The 11,499-nt window shown below is 37.0% G+C and overlaps 1 non-coding gene across 1 annotated transcript; it reads left to right on the plus strand.

The window, feature by feature from the left end:
* Positions 1–9,770: 9,770 nt before the first annotated feature.
* LOC139846312 (U1 spliceosomal RNA) lies at positions 9,771–9,931 on the plus strand. Its single transcript, XR_011759035.1, has one exon. It is a non-coding gene; the product is annotated as a U1 spliceosomal RNA (small nuclear RNA).
* Positions 9,932–11,499: the final 1,568 nt, after the last annotated feature.

Here is an 11,499-nt window from a genome sequence, read left to right on the forward strand (position 1 = left end):
TGGAAACAAGTATTTTATTACGTTTATTAACGATTGCACCAAGTATTACTATGTGTATTTACTTAAGAGTAAAGATGAAGCAATAGAGAAATTTGTCTTGTACAAAAGTGAAGTTGAGAACCAACTTAACAAGAAAATTAAGGTTGTTAGAAGCGATAGGGGAGGTGAATATGTATCTCCATTTGCTAAATTTTGTTCACAAAATGGAATTAGGCATGAGTTCACCACACCCTATTCGCCACAGTCGAATGGAATTGCGGAAAGGAAGAATCGCACATTGAAAGAAATGGTGAATGCCATGTTGATTAGTTCAGGGTTGAACCAGCATATGTGGGGGGAAGCCATCTTGTCGGCTAACTATCTTTTAAATAGGATACCCCGTAAGAAGAAGGATGAAACCCCGTATGAACTGTGGATGGGACGAAAACCATCATGCAAATACTTGAAAGTGTGGGGGTGCTTAGCCAAGGTGGTTATTCCACCACCTAAAGCACTTAAACTCAGAACTAAAATTGTGGATTGCATATTTATTGGATATGCTCACCACAGTAGTGCCTATCGATTTCTGGTGCACGAGTCAAAGATCCCAGATATACACAAGAATACCATTATGGAGTCAAGGAATGCTTCGTTCTTTGAAAATGTGTTTCGTTGTCTAAGTTCATGTGAGCAACCTAATGAGGTTATTCATGATGATGATAGACTGGATAGTCTAGAAAGACATGAACATGTTGAGGAAGAAGAGGATGAGCCCAGAAGAAGTAAACGGGCTAGGATTGAGAAATCTTTTGGTCCTGATTTCGTCTCTTACATGGTAGAGAGTGATCCTAAGACATACCAAGAGGCAATTACCTCTTCGGAAGGGCCACAATGGAAAGAAGCCTTCAAAGACTAAATAGATTATATTTTGCAAAATCACACATGGGAGCTAGTGGATCTTCCTCCGGGATGTAAACCATTAGGCTATCATTGGATTTTCAAGAAGAAAATGAAAGCCGATGGCACTATTGATAAGTATAAAGCTAGATTGGTGATCAAAGGTTATAGGCAGCGGGAAGGTCTCGATTATTTTGATACCTACTCGCCAGTAACCTGAATAACTTCCATAAGAATGGTATTGGCCATCGCAGCCATCAAAAACTTGGAAGTTCACCAAATGGATGTAAAAACAGCTTTTCTTAATGGAAATCTAGAAGAAGAGATTTATATGGAGCAACCGGAAGGTTTTGGGTCTCCAGGCCAAGAAAGGAAAGTGTGTAAGCTTGTCAAGTCATCGTATGGATTAAAATAAGCTCCAAAACAATGGCATCAAAAGTTTGATCACACCCTGTTAGAATGTGGATTCAAAATAAATGAATGTGACAAGTGTGTGTATGTGAAACACTCAGGATCTGGATATGTCATCTTATGTCTTTATGTCGATGATATGCTTATTATTGGAAGCAATAATGATAAGATAATATCTACTAAAGACATGTTGAAATCTAGGTTTGACATGAAGGATATGGGTTTAGCTGATGTGATTCTTGGAGTCAAGATCATAAGAACCCAGAATGGACTTATGTTAAGTCAAAAGCACTATGTGGACAGAATTCTTGAGAAATTCAATGAGAATGACTCTAACATAGCTAGGACTCCAATTGATACGAGTCAACATCTAGCTAAGAATAGAGGAGCGCCTGTGGCTCAGCTTGAATACTCAAGAATAATTAGCAGTCTAATGTATCTAATGAGTTGTACTAGACCTGGCATAGCTTATGTTGTGAGTAGGTTAAGTAGATATACGAGTAATCCGAGCACTGATCATTGGAAGAGCATAACTCGGATACTTAGATACTTGAGATTTACTCGTGAATATGGACTGCATTATAACAGATATCCTGCCGTAATCGAAGGATTTAGTGATGCTAATTGGATTTCTGATATAAAGGATTCCAGAGCTACCAGTGGATATGTTTTTACATTGGGAGGTGCAGCTATTAGGGGTGGGCAAAACCGGATATCCGGAATTTCGGATATCCGAAAATTCGGATAGTGAATACGGCCATCCGAAATCCGAATCCGAAATTTCAGATATCCGAAAATCGGATATCCGAAATTTCGGATTAGGATACCGGATTATTCGAATATCCGAACTATATCTAATAAATGCAAAAAATAAAAAATGGCAATACATATATTACATAACAAGTCACATACGCCTAAGTTCAACATTCTATAGTTCGTATTACAAAAGTTCAAAACACGATTAATACAACATCGTAAAAAACATAACAAAGTTCAAAACATGATTAACACATCATCGTAATACAAACATGACAGTTATATCTAGTTAATTGTTTATATAGAGATATTCATACAAATTATCTGCTTAACATATACTGCTATATTTCTTATAACTTTTGATGTACTGTGATTTATTTCTTATATAGTGATTTATTCTATATCAAATAATAACTTTATGTTTTCTAGAACGCGAATCAAGTTATAATTAGTATGTCATAATTGTTACAATAAAAATGATACAAATCCATCTTTTAAGGATGAACCAAACAAAAAGTGTATCCAAATATGATTGCAAGTTAGTTTCAACAAGAAACAGTATTAATAAAAGTTCAAAGGATACTAACTTTACTCTTTGTAACAATTGATTGTTTCTATCTGTTATCTTTGTTCTTTTTACTCTTAAAAGTTAAAAGTTTAGTTTACCTTGAAAGCTATATGGTCCATAAGCGATAACATTGGGCTACTAAACTATAAATACAATAAATAAATTAATAATAAGTGTACTTTATTTCGGATATCGGATTCTCCGAATATCCAAAAATTTTGGAAAATTGATCCGATATCCGAATCTGAAAATCCGGATATCCGATTTTCGGATATCCGAAAATCCGGATATCCGAATTTTTGGATATTTTCGGATCGGATTTTCGGATAATTCGGATTGCGGATTCAGATTCGGATATTGTGCCCACCCCTAGCAGCTATATCTTGGAAATCTTGTAAACATACAGTTATAGCTAGGTCCACAATGGAATCTGAATTTATTGCCTTAGATAAATGTGGAGAAGAGGCAGAGTGGCTACGTCAGTTCACCGAGGATATACCAGAATGGCCTAAGCCGGTGTCGGCCATATGTATACACTGTGACAGCCAATCGGCCATTGGCAGAGCTCACAGCTTAATGTATAATGGTAAGTCTCGGCATATACGACGTAGGCATAAAACGATACGACAACTACTCTCGACGGGAATTATCACTATTGACTATGTGAAGTCAAATGATAATATAGCGGATCCGCTTACAAAAGGCTTAAGCAGAGAGGTAGTGTATAGGTCGTCAAGAGGAATGGGACTAAAGCCCTTGAATGAATGAGTTTATACGAAGGAAACCTAACCTAGTTGACTGGAGATCCCAAGATCTAGGTTCAATAGGACAACCTAATTGTATAGACTGAGGGAGGTCACTGTGGGGGAGTTCAAATAAACTCTCTAGCCCATTCCTATTAACTCGGTGACATTATTATGAGGATAAGCGTTAAGCTTTTAATGATTATGTGTGAATCACCTATGTGAGAGAGAAGTGGGGTCGCTTCGAAAAGAATTATTGGGCAAAATTCCTAAAGCTCTAGCAGAACCAGGCTAGTGTTCAGGACCACAACGGACACGACTACGAGGAGTTGAAATTGTCAAGGAGAGTCATGTGTGAAATGTATTGTCGTCTACACAAGCGGCAGATCAGTTCAAGGACTTCGCGTCTACTGAGAGCCAGGAGACCAAAGGATAAAACTACCTATCCTATGCAAGACTCAACTGTTGAAAATGCGGTATATTTGTGTGTTTTAAATTGATATCTATTCATGTGGGGGATTGTTGAAAAATCAGTTCTCAAGTGTATATTTTTTCCGAACTTTGGACCTAACTATGTATACGTATATAAGATATTTATGAGTAATATTTTATATGATTACGTAGCTCTTTACAAGGGCTTCAAGATGTTATATTATGTGTCCAAAGTTATATAATGGTGAATGAGATATCATGTTACAAAGAGAGGTGTTTAATGTCATTTAATGAGTTAGTTGTAGTTTTTCAACTCATTTAAGAATCAAATCTCTGATTTTAAGGACATTAAAATTCAGTATTTATGGTATTGAATATGTCATTTAATGAGTTGGTTACAAGTGGGTAGCTTATATCATTTAATGAGTTGGTTTCAAGTGGTAATTTTAGTCTATAAAAGGATACCACCTTCATCCATGGAAATACCAAGAGAAACACACCAAAAACAACAACAATACTCTCTATAACCTCTGCATTTTCAGGCAAGTATTCTACTCCGGCTGTACGCAGCTTAGGCCGCCGTACCCTGGGAAACAGACTCGAATCTGTTTTAAGGGAATTGTGTTTAACACAAGCTCCGGCCATCGTCTTTTTCTAATTTTGTTATGTATTTCTTTTAGTGTGTAATTTCCATCTACTGTATTAATTTTATGTATCAGTTTATATCTCAGTTTGTATGATTTTTAAAATTTTGTCCTACAGTTCGCAATTTTAAAATGATGGCCAACTGTGTAAGATGGCTCTCGGATTGAACTGGATGACAGGAATGCAAAAAAATCTTGGGGAATAGCCTTCACAACATATTTCTTTTTTTGTTTTCTAAAATACTGATAACGTTTTTGAAAAGAAATCGTACATAGAAAGCGGCTACCAATGATACTGAGCCTAACCTAATACGAAGCCAAAGTGAATAGATGATACAAAGCAATACAAACACAGACTACTCCGAAACAATACAAAGCTATAGCATACTTGTAGGTTGGCTAGAACCCAAATTTATTATGCTGTATAGTATCAAATCACTCGTTACAAGGATCTTAACATATTAAATATGGGTTACTAGAAACAACATACTATGAATGATAATTACTTATTTTCAGAATTTTATACTCCGTAGTTGAAGCAATGTTAGCAACAACAATTTTCATGATAATCCACTAGATTTCCACGAAGTAATAAGTTTAGGTTATGTATTTCGAAAACCACCCATTCACAACTTCGTTTCACAATTTCTTAAATTCTCTTGCAATTTTGCTTTTCTATTCCTACAATTATGACATCGCAACTGCTTATGCTATTTAGGAATAGACGACTAGCTGTATGGGGCAATAAACAGAACTTGTAGTTATTATAAGACATGTACAAACTAGTTGCAATCTTGTAACCAGCTATTTAAGAATATTAGAAGGTCACTAGGTGACCTTCTCAAATTGTCAAACAAGAGAATATGTAGGTTTGATATCTTGAAATTTTGGATTGTGTAAGATTCCTTGATCTCATGCCTGTCATCTTGTTTAAGATTTCATGTTCGATTCAGTAGGATGGTAGAGGTTTGTCCAATCTGTTAGGAAACCCGATTAGGTGAGCCCAAACAAGACAAGATAACCCAAGTTATCTAACCCACTTCCAACAAACGAAAAATATAGTGATAATCGTAACACAAGCAAGAATGATAAAAACACGGGAATTTAACGTGGTTATATGCAATCGTTTGTGATTGCTTTAGTCCACGGCCAACCAAAGAGTGTTCTTATTGATTAAATTTCGTGGTGGTGAGTTTACAATGAGTTATAATCAGGAACATTTATAGGAGAACAAGAATACATAAGCATGCTTCAAGTAATCATCAACTAGCCATCTTGATCCTCTTTACACCCTTGTATTAGCATGATCACAGCTCTAAAACAAGGTGTAAAGTAGCCCACATGCACCTAAAGTGACAACTTGGACAACCAAATACGGATCCCATGTGCAAAAGTTGATCAACATGCTGACAGCTCACTGCCAGACAACGTGCGCGCCGTGCACACTTAAACGTGCGCGCCGTGCACTCTTGATTCTTCGAGCAAACCTTCTGATCAAGTTTCACCTAGTGCGCGCAGGGTGCGCGCCGCGCACCATCATTTTTCTCTGTTTTTGCACTGTTTTGCTCTGTTTCACGCTTACCGAAATCTGCAAAATCCGTGACACTTTTTTTTTCCAGCTTTTGTTTAAATGTCTCCACACCTCAACACAATCCGCAAGTATTTCGAAACAGTCTTGAATCTTGTAGACCTACTCAGCCAGCAAAGTAGTCAGAAAGAAAATGAAGAAAAACATGTACAGGGAGAAACCGACAGATGTTACTAGCACATGTAGTGGGTCGAACCACGAGGAATTAGTATTACATAATAATAACCATTACAAAATCCACAACCTTAACACAACACAATAGAAAGTGAAAATATAAACCTTGTATGCAGCTATGTAGGATCCCTTAAATAAGTTTTAACACACTTATTGTTGGGAAATTACAGCCTCACTAATTCCCACCACCCAGCCCAACAATAATAGTAAAGAAATAAAAACAATACACAACACAAGATTTAACGTGGAAACTCCAAAACAGGAGAAAAACCACCGGCCCCCAAAGAGAGAAATACACTATATCACAAATTGTTACAATGATATAGACGACTCTCTTAAGCCAACTACACTCTCCAAAATATTTAACTAATACAACTCTCAAACAAGGGTAAGAAAGAAAGAAATAATCAGATACTTAAAGTGTATTGATTGGTGCGATTTGGAATGAAGACTTAGCCCCTCTTATATAACCAAGTCACTCACCCTTCACATCTTCCTCCCACCAATGTGGAATAAACATATCTTCTACTAGCCAAAATAAACCAACAAATCTCCACCTTTTGGATAGAAGAAGATAACCATGCTTCCACATTGCAAGGATAACCGATGTAGACGCTTCCTCGACGACAACTTCAAGATCCTCATCTTCATGCCGTTGACATTATCTCCCAAGAGACAAAACTTGCATCTTCATCGAACATTGTCTAAACCGACAATCATTGTCATCACAGACAATCATAACTCTTAACAAGGATTATCATACTCCACCATAAAGAGTATAGCACTTACAATATCGCATTCCAAGCATTTCACCTCGGCACATGTTGTTGAACAACCAGCTGAAACTTTATGGTGCAACTTCCCTGTTTGGCTTTCCCGAAAGTCCCATCAGCTACAACATCAGTTTCCACCACACAACCTGCATAAATGTCAAACCAATGCCCATGTGTAATTGTGGAACCGCTAACAAACATCCCTTTTCATGGTGGCGCGGACACACCATGAGGATGACGTGACTTCAGAGGAATTCGTCACTCTCCGTAACAACGGAGACAATGTTAGCATCTTTGGAGCCATTTGCCGGATTAGCTCCACCTGGACAATTAACCCTTACATGCCCAGTCTTCCCGCACCTCCAGCATACCAGATTCTTCCCAGAGTTTCTCTTTCGCCTATCCGAACACAACACTATCGTATCTCCTGATGACGAGACCCTGTTACCTTCCAGTCTTTTCTCCTCGGATAGGAGCTTGCTAGTAACGTCTTCAAACTTCAGAGTTTCTTTCCCATACATCAAAATAGGTTTCATGTGTTCATAAGATGATGACAAAGATAATATCAACCTCAAAGCTTTATCTTCATCATCCACTTTAACTCCAATAGCTTCAAGTTCTGAAACAATACCATTAAGAATATTTAGATGATCTGAAATCTTTGAACCCCCATCCATACGCAGAGTATGAAATTGTTCTTTAAGACACAACCGATTTGAGATGCCCTTGCCCTGGTACAACTGCTCTAGTTTAACCCAAAGCTCATTTGCCGTTGATAACCCGTGCACATTTGCAAGCACGTTCTTTGCAAGACACAAACGAATCGCACTTGCCGCCCTTAAATCCATATCATCCCATTCTTCTTTATCGAACTTCTTGCTAGAATCACTGCCGGGAACAAGGGTGGGTTTACCCTTCAAAGCCTTGTGTAAACCAGACTGAATCAACACATCCTTGACTTGAACCTGCCATAAGCCAAAATTGATCCTCCCATCAAATTTCTCAACATCAAACCTCATTGGACTGAACTTCGACATCGTATCCGTATCCTATAAACAACACTTTCTCTGATTTTGCTCACGTTTCGAATAGCCAAAAGATGTAGCAGGTAGCCAGGACCCTTTAAATCGGAAATCCACAACTAGGCCACTAACAAATCCAATTATTACTACGAATCAGAAAAAATATTGTCTAACCAGATACCCTATATGATCAATAGAACTCGTTTCTGATGTGGACGATCCACTCACGTGGTAACCACAGAGCATACTCCGACTCCTATAACCGAGACCCCCGTCAAACCTGACGCTCTGATACCAGTTGTTGGGAAATTACGGCCTCACTAATTCCCACCACCCAGCCCAACAATAATAGTAAAGAAATAAAAACAATACACAACACAAGATTTAACGTGGAAACTCCAAAACAGGAGAAAAACCACCGGCCTCCAAAGAGAGAAATACACTATATCACAAATTGTTACAATGATATAGACGACTCTCTTAAGCCAACTACACTCTCCAAAATATTTAACTAATACAACTCTCAAACAAGGGTAAGAAAGAAAGAAATAATCAAATACTTAAAGTGTATTGATTGGTGCGATTTGGAATGAAGACTTAGCCCCTCTTATATAACCAAGTCACTCACCCTTCACATCTTCCTCCCACCAATGTGGGATAAACATATCTTCTACTAGCCAAAATAAACCAACACTTATAACAGGTCAAATTGGTAACTACGGAACGTGGACGTGATATGGAATGGATCAAATGGGTTGAATGTGGTCCTGAGTGTGTATATAAATGTTCACAAACATCTTATAATACGTTAGCTCTTATGATCAGTATTTTAAAATTGTAGTGTAGCATATTGGTTTTGAACCCGCACGCTTCAACTAGTTAGTTACTCATCCCACACCTAATTTGCCACTTATTTACAATTCAATGGCAACTTCTTCGGATTTTCTACTACACATGTAGAATATCCGAAGAAGTTGCCATGTTTTATTTATCAAGCATACTTTGATCTGTGCTTATGCAACATGATTGTAATTGATAGTGTGTGTGATATGATGTTTAACTATGATATATTTGCTCTTTGCTACAGATTCCAGAGATGGCAATCATGAGGCATATTGTATTTCTTTTCATTTTATGAAGCCGTGGATTAATGCTAACATTTGAATTTTAATCTAGTATTTGAACCATGAACAACATTCGGCATATCAGTTTCAATAGAGACAACGACAATCTCTAACATGTCTACCAAAGAATCTCTAACATGTCTCCTGAACTAATTGTTTGATAATAGTATCGAATATCGTACCATGTATGATAGTATGTTGGTTTTGCCCTAAACTTTGCACATTGTAACCGAGTTTTACCGTGTTTATTAACAAGTTTATGCCAAAGGTAAAATAATATAAAGTGTACTTAACTAGAGGTAAAGATGCATAGGAGCGTACATTTGTCTAATTGTCTTGTATCTTTTAGAATGTTGATTCAATGTTCGTTTTAAGCACATATTTGTAAACTCAACATCACAAGTACCGGATAACATGATCATCATCATGATTATATTTAATTTTAATTATATAATTATAAACTTAATAAATGGAGTATGAAAATTAAAAGTAGAAATGGAAAGAAGAAAAAAAAGAAATCATTATACAGTAGAAGGCTAGAAGCCTGGAAAAAGATTAAAAGAGCATGTGTATATAAATGATCCATCCCACATCGGATGATAAAACTAAATGAAAAGAAGGGAGAAGTGTATAAAATGGGAAAGAAGATAATGGATTACATACTTACCTGGATGGGGTCAATGGGTGATCAAGAATGCCCATGGCCTAGGTCAGTGACCTCCATTGCACTCTGGAGGGGTGCTGCCCTAAGGTCGGCCCAAGTGGTCGAGCCTACATCATAATTTGTGGCAGTTGGGGCCTGCGTTCGCGCGGCCCCTCTCAATTTACGAGTCAAATTAGTTGAAGGCAGGCTTAACTTTTGAATGTCCCGAACTGGTTGTGGTTATAAGCCTACAACTGTTAGGCCAACACAACACCCACATATCGTACTTAGAAATGAATGTGGCTGGAACCCAAAATGTTAGATAGGTTGAGCCATATTGAATCAAACCACAGGCTTTAGAAATCCTAACATAATAAAATCTTCATCAATCCGCTATACATGCTACCACCGTATATGGTGGGCACACAGCCTAACCCTAACCTAATATTATTTGATAACTTGGTATTTTTATCGATTGTGTAGGATTTCTTTGATCTCATGCCTATCATCTTATTTAAGTTTTCATATTCGATTCAGCAGGATGCTAGAGGTTTGTCCAAATCACAAATATTTTTGAAACAGTATTGAATCTTGTAGACCTAGTTTACGAGAAATCGATAAATGTTACTAGCACACGTCATGGGTTGAACCACGAGGATTGGGGACTACTTCGTCACGACTCGCTCAAAAACGCTTTGAAAGTCGGTCAACACTAAAAGGTGGGGTCAAAGGCGATCTGAGTCGGGCTGAGCCGAGTCCGAGTCGGTCAAAGTCAAAGTTAATTCAAAAATTTTATATTTTTAAAATTAGATTTTGTGCCATATAATTTATGTCTAATATATTTATGTGATATATATATGTTTATTCTATTAAAAGTCAACCCGATTCGCCCCCGACTCGACCGACTAGTCCCCGACTCGCGTCATTTACAACCTTTTTATCTTGAATAGTGTGTCCTTTACAACCTTGACTTAAAGTTTTGTTGTTATGGACTTATGGTGGTTATTCATGATGAAGAAAAACATGTACAGCGAGAAACCAATAAATGTTACTAGCACATGTATGCAGCTATGCAGGATCCCTTGAATGAGCTCTGCAATTACACTGATTGAGTGAAAAGGTGACCAACATAGCATATATAAGTCCTGAAGTCCAACACTTTACAAGTTTCTTTTTTAAGACAAATAGAAGATTTTAATTTACAAGTAGTTAAGTGAGAGAATGATAAAGTAATAACTTGAAAACTGTAACCATAAAACATTACCATTCATGTTAGTGCAAGAATTTATAAATTATAATGGGATGCCCGTAAAAGAAAGTTTGTATCTTTTTACTTTCCAGATACTTATGTTTATGACCTCAAAACTCAAGGAAATAGGATTTAAGAAGATTTTTAACACGATATTTCGAATCAATAAACATGAAGTTAAACAAACATTTAGGTCCAAACCATATCATGTAATCATACCTGGATACGGATGAAATAACCACTGAATACTACCAGCTGCATCTTTTTCTTGCAGACTTCATCAAAGCATTGCGACTTAGAGATATCAAAAAGATAACCCTTACATATACTACCTTACATCTATTATACAACATGCATTAGATACTACTAGTTGCATGTTTTTCTTGCAGTTTCATCAAAGCATTACTATCTAAAGGAATAAAAGGTCATAAACTAAAACTGATGCATAAACCTCAAAAACTCAACATTAAGCTATAACAAGAATAAAAATGCTTAA

The sequence above is a fragment of the Rutidosis leptorrhynchoides genome, chromosome 4 (assembly GCF_046630445.1).
Source record: "Rutidosis leptorrhynchoides isolate AG116_Rl617_1_P2 chromosome 4, CSIRO_AGI_Rlap_v1, whole genome shotgun sequence".
Taxonomy (NCBI): Eukaryota; Viridiplantae; Streptophyta; class Magnoliopsida; order Asterales; family Asteraceae; genus Rutidosis; species Rutidosis leptorrhynchoides.